The sequence below is a fragment of the Antechinus flavipes genome, chromosome 3, assembly GCF_016432865.1.
Source record: "Antechinus flavipes isolate AdamAnt ecotype Samford, QLD, Australia chromosome 3, AdamAnt_v2, whole genome shotgun sequence".
NCBI lineage: Eukaryota > Metazoa > Chordata > Mammalia > Dasyuromorphia > Dasyuridae > Antechinus > Antechinus flavipes.
Window position 1 is genome coordinate 602686680 of NC_067400.1, and position 6000 is coordinate 602692679.

Here is a 6000-nt window from a genome sequence, read left to right on the forward strand (position 1 = left end):
TCATGTCTGAGCAGAATAATTGTATTTTCTGTGAAAGGCAAGTTAAAAGTGAATTGTCCCAAATTAATATTGATTCAAATTAAACCATTTATCTCTTTATGTATTTCAACTTCACATCAAACACTCCAATTGCTCCAGCTAGACTGCCACCATAACATTATAAGGGATATTGCATCCGAGTTTCAATTTCTGTTGCTGAAAAGGAGGGGGGTGGAGGGAGGTGGTGAGCAGAGCTCACAGCTGAGTTGACAGTGGCTTTCCAGTTGAATAAAAATATGGAATGCTGGATGCATCGTTCCCATTATTGAAAACTGCAGGCCTGCCCGATGATTTCACCTTTAGACAAAATGTTCTTCTTAATTGCAGTCGGAATGCCTCCCCTGGTTCCAAGGTGTGATAGAGCAATGCTACATGGAGCCACAGATATAGGGGATGCTGAATGTTCATTCTTTGTTGGTGTGTGACTAATGGAGAATATTACCACGGAGATAGGAGAAGCAAACTCTATACTACCTTGTCTTTTGTCACCTCCAGGTCCACAGGATACAAGAAGAAGTGTGCTCTATCTGGGTGGGGAGTTTGAGAAGACTCAATCCCCTTTTGCTTAGTAGGTAGAAAACACTCTGGTCTACTCTGACCAGACAAAGACGCAAAGAGAAACAGTTCTTGCCCTCGAGGAGCTTGCATTCTCCAGGAGAATTAATAGTAGACTTTCATGAGAGACAATAATGAAAATTGGGGGAGTCAGAAAAGATTGTCTATATAAATTAACATCACAGGAAATAAGATACGGAAGGGTCTTCAAGTGTCACTCCTTCAAAGCCTGCTGAAACTCTTCTATAATTGTCGCCATTACCAGTCATTTAGGAAATAACATGAGCTAAGTCTTGAAAAAAATCAAGGATTCTGAGTTCAAGGCATAAAGGTATACTTTCCAGGCATTAAAATATGTTGTGTACAGGTCTGGAGGAAAAAGATGAATCCTAAGTTTAAGGATGAATAAGTAGGTCTGATTTTCTGTAAAGACAGTGTGAGAAGGTCATTTATAAGCAAAACCAAACAGGATAATGTAAGAATTTGAACTTTAGTTATATGAAGAAGTGGTAAGAAAGGAGGAAACATTTTAACCAAAACAAGGAAGCATTGGGGGTGAGCTTTGAAGCTCTAATATAGAAAATGATTTTAGAATGGCAGTTAGATGGAAAAGTATATACAAGGCTGGACTTGGAATCAGGAAGATCTGAATTCAAATCTGACCTCACCTATTCACTAATTGTGACTGAGCAAGTCACTTAACCATTGTCCATCTCATCTGTAAAATGAGAACATCAGAATCTATTGCATAAGGCATTTGTGAGGATAAAAGCACTTTGCAAACCTTAAATGCGAAATTATTGTTTTTGCTGCTGTTGCTGCTGCTGCTACTACTATTACCACTAATAAAATAATGGTATCAACAATAATAAATTGTTCTGTTTCCTTCTGGAGAGCAAAATTAGGAATGATGAATAATTGGTTTAAGGAGGCAAATTTAGCCTCAAAGTAAAGAAAAACTTCCTAAGAATTAGTGCAGCCCCTAAATGAACTAGCTACTTTTGGAAATGTTAAGCTCTCTCTGCCTAGCTATTTTCAAAATGGTCTAAATATCCAGTTGTATTATAAGAATTTGTTTTTCAAATATGATTTGGACTTAGGTGGTCAGTGAATTTCTTTCCAACTCTCAAATTTTCTGAATACAGATCCCATGATGATATTAAATAAAGAAAAGAAAACCTTTCTTTGGCTGAGTTAAGAGAACAACTTTTCTTTCTTTAAAAAAAAAAATAGGCATAATGGAATTGAAACCCAAGCTACAGCTCAGAGTAAATAGCTAGAGATGTGATATAGTTATCTTTGATGGAATTCTGATCCCATCTTATTTGGAGAGTTTCTCAAATGATTAATGGTAGTAAAGAGATGAGTGCTGGAATGGGCAGTTTAATACAATAAGAACGAATCCTATGTGATATCTTTCCTAAAAAACATTTCTCCTATATGCTTTATTGAATTACATTAATGTTACACAAATCCAAAGAAAGTACACAAGGAAAGAGTAAGAAACTTTTTTAGGAAGACTACACAACTCTGAGAGTTATTGTGCCATAGAAGGAAATAGTCTTCCATAGAATAAAAGAATTCACGTTGGGTAATGGCAATGTCACCATAACCTTAGGAAGACCTAGATTTAAATTCTACTTCTAAAACTTATTACTGATGTGACCTGATGTCATTTAAACTAAGGAAATTGCAGTTCAGATAAGTCAAATGGCTCATCCATAGCCATATAGATAGTAAGAACAGTTGATCATTGAATTATACATATAGATCTTGAAGAGACCTTGGAATTCACATATTACAATTTATTACTCTTTAAAGTGGATATAGTAACACTTGATATATCTATCTCAAGAGACAAAGTAGAATATTTGATAAAATGCCATCCAAAGAGGAAGGAAGGAAGGAAGGAAGGAAAGAAAGAAAGAAATAGCAACATACATCAACTAGAATTGGTTGATTATAGGGCAACTATTTATTACTTATAGATTGTTGTTCAATCTCTCATTCTTGAATAGGTACACCAGTCCAATAAGATGATACTCTTAATATATTAGCACTTTTGCCCAGTGCTACATGGCCAGCACATTTGGGTGGGACCTGAGTACTGATCTTCCCAACAACAATGCCTCTTTGTTCTCAAAGGGAATAGTACAGGGGATAGAGAGCTGTTCTTGAAGCTGGAAAGACCTGAATTTAATCCTACTTCTAACACATACTGTCTACGTGATCCTAGGAATGTCACTTGATTTCCCAGTACTCTGGAATATTTTCTAAGAACCAAGTTGAATCAAAAATGCTGAAATTCATTAATGATATAATTTTTTTCACTTGGGGATTCCCTCTTCCAATGTAATGACAGTTCTTGTCATTATATAGTCTTACTATGCTACTTATCAATGTACCAAATAACCGTCAAATCTCTTGTTGTAGTTATCATTATTTACCTTGCTGGTATAAATATTGCTAGATTGGGAGTTAAACTAGAGAAAAAAAAAAAAAAAAACACAAACAAGGCATGAGGCTATGAGTTGCGGAATAGAAAAGGGTGATTTGTCAGAGGTGGCCAAAAAATAAGATTCTTTTGAGATGAGTCACTTTACTTCTGTCACCTGAATTTAGGCTTATTCTCTTTTTCATATTATTTCACCTCTGTCCCCAGTCATTTGAGTGGCATTATGTGCATATCTCAGATGTTGCTTTTGTCTTTTTAGTATAATTTAAAAAATAAATCTAGACAAGCACCCAAGAGATCATTTAACCATTACAGAAGAGCAATCCTTAGAAGGAACCTCAAGGGACATTTAATCTGTCATGTAAGGAGATCAACTCCAGACAGCTAAACTCACTTATCCAAGACACATGGCTTGCAAGTAATAGGACCAGCATGTAAAACCAATCTTCTAACTCCACTCTGGAAATTTAGAGAGCAGAGGTATCATCTACCTTTGCATTCTTTTCCACCAAGAAAATCTTTTCAAAGAGGTTGCCCATTGTAGCTGTATCTTATTTCCCTTCAGGTCTCATTCTGAACTTCCTCTGCTATGATCCCACTAGGTTACTTTGGTTTCCCATCCCCTTATTCAGATTTATGTGTTGTTTTTTCCCTATTAGAATAGAAGGAGCAGTTAGGTAGTACACTGGATATAACTCTGGCCCTAGCTAGAATCAGGAGGATCTGAATTCAAATCTGAATTTAACCATTTCTTAACTTGGAGGCCCTCAACAAGTCACTTAACTTTGTTGACTTCAAGCTCTGGCCCTGGAATTGGAGGATCTGAGTTCAAATTTGACATTAACCACTTATTAGCTATGAGACCCTCAACAAGTCACTTACCCTTATTTGCCTCCTCACTCATCTGTAAAATGAGATAGAGAAGGAAACTGCAAGTTATTCCAATATCTTCGACAAGAAAAGCCTAATGGGATCACTGAGACTCAACCCAAGACTGTTCAGGACACAAAAATGACAATTAGAATATAAGTCCTTTGAAGGCAAGGGCCTGTCCTTTGACTTTTATTTCTATTTCCAGGCACAAGACTACACTTGTAGCTGCTTAATATATTCTTGCTGAGTGGATTTAAATCAGATTGGATTTTGTGCATATATAAAATTCTCTGAGCTTTTGTATCTCCCCTTCTCAATTTTGGACTTCTGGGGCCTTGAAGTCCTCTTCCCCGTTATTTAAAATGAATGCTTCTAAAGTTTCCCTCCATTTTTCTCCCATGGCTTACAGGGATAGACCCCCATTCCTCAAACCCATGTGAGTCCTCATGATGAACTCAACTAGTAGAAATGTCCAAAACTAAGCTAGAAATACAGTCTGAGCCGAGTGGGGCATGGCCCAGATATGGAGGCAAGAAGTGATTAAAATGACCGATGTGTCAGGCTAGAAATAATCATTTCTGACATCCACCTAGAGTCAAGAATGAGGCCCCTTATATCACCACAGGAAATGGGTGATTTTATGCCAGCTCTGAGCAGTGTATCTTGAAGTAATGGGGAGTATAATTCATGTCATTTGCACTGCCTTAGACCTGCTTGCAAAAAGAATTTCATCCCAAGTACTGAATTTCCTGGGCCTTTAGGTTTTAAAGTCAGGTCTTTAAAAATATATATTTAAGAGAATGTTAAAATATTTGCCTTGCTCTAAAAGTAAATTTAGTGCTGGGGAAATTGTCAGATTGATGGGCCTCAGAGGCTGAAATTGTCTTCTTTATTCCCAGATGAATCATTATCATGCAGCCAAGCTTCTCCCCTATTACTTTGCCCTAACTCTCAGCCCCCATTTTTGGCAGATTCGTATAAGTCATCTTTGACCAGATGGGAAGATGGATGGGAACTTCTGAACAAAGTAACGCCTAAAGGTCTCAACAACACATCTCTGGAGGCCTAAAAGTCATCCCCCGGAACCCCCTGTAAGTACCACACTGAGTCTCCAAATACTCCCAAGGAAAGTGGTAAGGAACATTGAATGAATAGGCTCTAAGTTCATCTGATGAATGGTTGCTAGGAAATGGAGCAGAGAGATGTTAGTGGACCATGTGGTAGCTTCCTATTTTAACTAATTATACTTGATTTCTCCTCGGTAAATTCCATCGTGCCTTCATAGATAAAGACTTCTAGTATTTTCAGTTTATCTCAGTGGTCTGGGCTGTATCCTTAGTGGCTATACCTTAGTCATGACTGATTTTTTCTAATATAACCACTCTCACCTTCCCCTTTTCCAGGAAGTCCCAGTTCAAACATCCTATCCTAAACTGAATCAGAAGTTTCTTGACATGTTCTCCTCCATCCCCCCTGCAATAAGAAACTGCTTCCTTAGAGTGAAGAACAAGAGAGGACATTATCTGTGTCTCATAAATATGTATTTATGGACATTTATAAAAATGCTTATTGCAGAAATGCATATGTAGCAGCTTTTCAGAATGTGATTTATTGACCATGGAGGTCCTTTTGTAATCTTCCGGGGAATTGCATATTAAAGGAGATTTCAAACCTTGGATTACTGACCCTGTGAGGGGTGGTAGCTCTCTTGATGTGATTATTAAGAGGTCTTATGTAAATAATTTTAAATGTTGGATTTAAAATAGAATTATTGCTAAGAGCATCTATGAAGGATCTAACATTACAGAACATAGGTTATAGCCTATAAATTGCTATCCTCTATCAGGTCAATTTCACTTAGGTCATTTGGATGTTTTAAATCTTTAGAATATTTTCATGCTTTTTTTTTTGCTTAATACAATAATGAACAACTTTTTTCATTTCCCCTTCCCCCATCAAAATAGAGGAAGAGAATTTATTTTGGGTCCTAAGGCACTAAATTAAACTTAAATTATGAATCAGAAATATAACATACATTATGGGGGGGAGACACATATGCAGAAGCTGTGTGTATCTTT

At 36.9% G+C, this 6000-nt stretch overlaps 1 pseudogene; it reads left to right on the forward strand.

The window, feature by feature from the left end:
- LOC127557539 (T-complex protein 1 subunit zeta-like) overlaps positions 1-4991 on the forward strand; it is a 39390-nt pseudogene extending 34399 nt beyond the window's left edge.
- The last annotated feature ends 1009 nt before the right edge of the window (positions 4992-6000 follow it).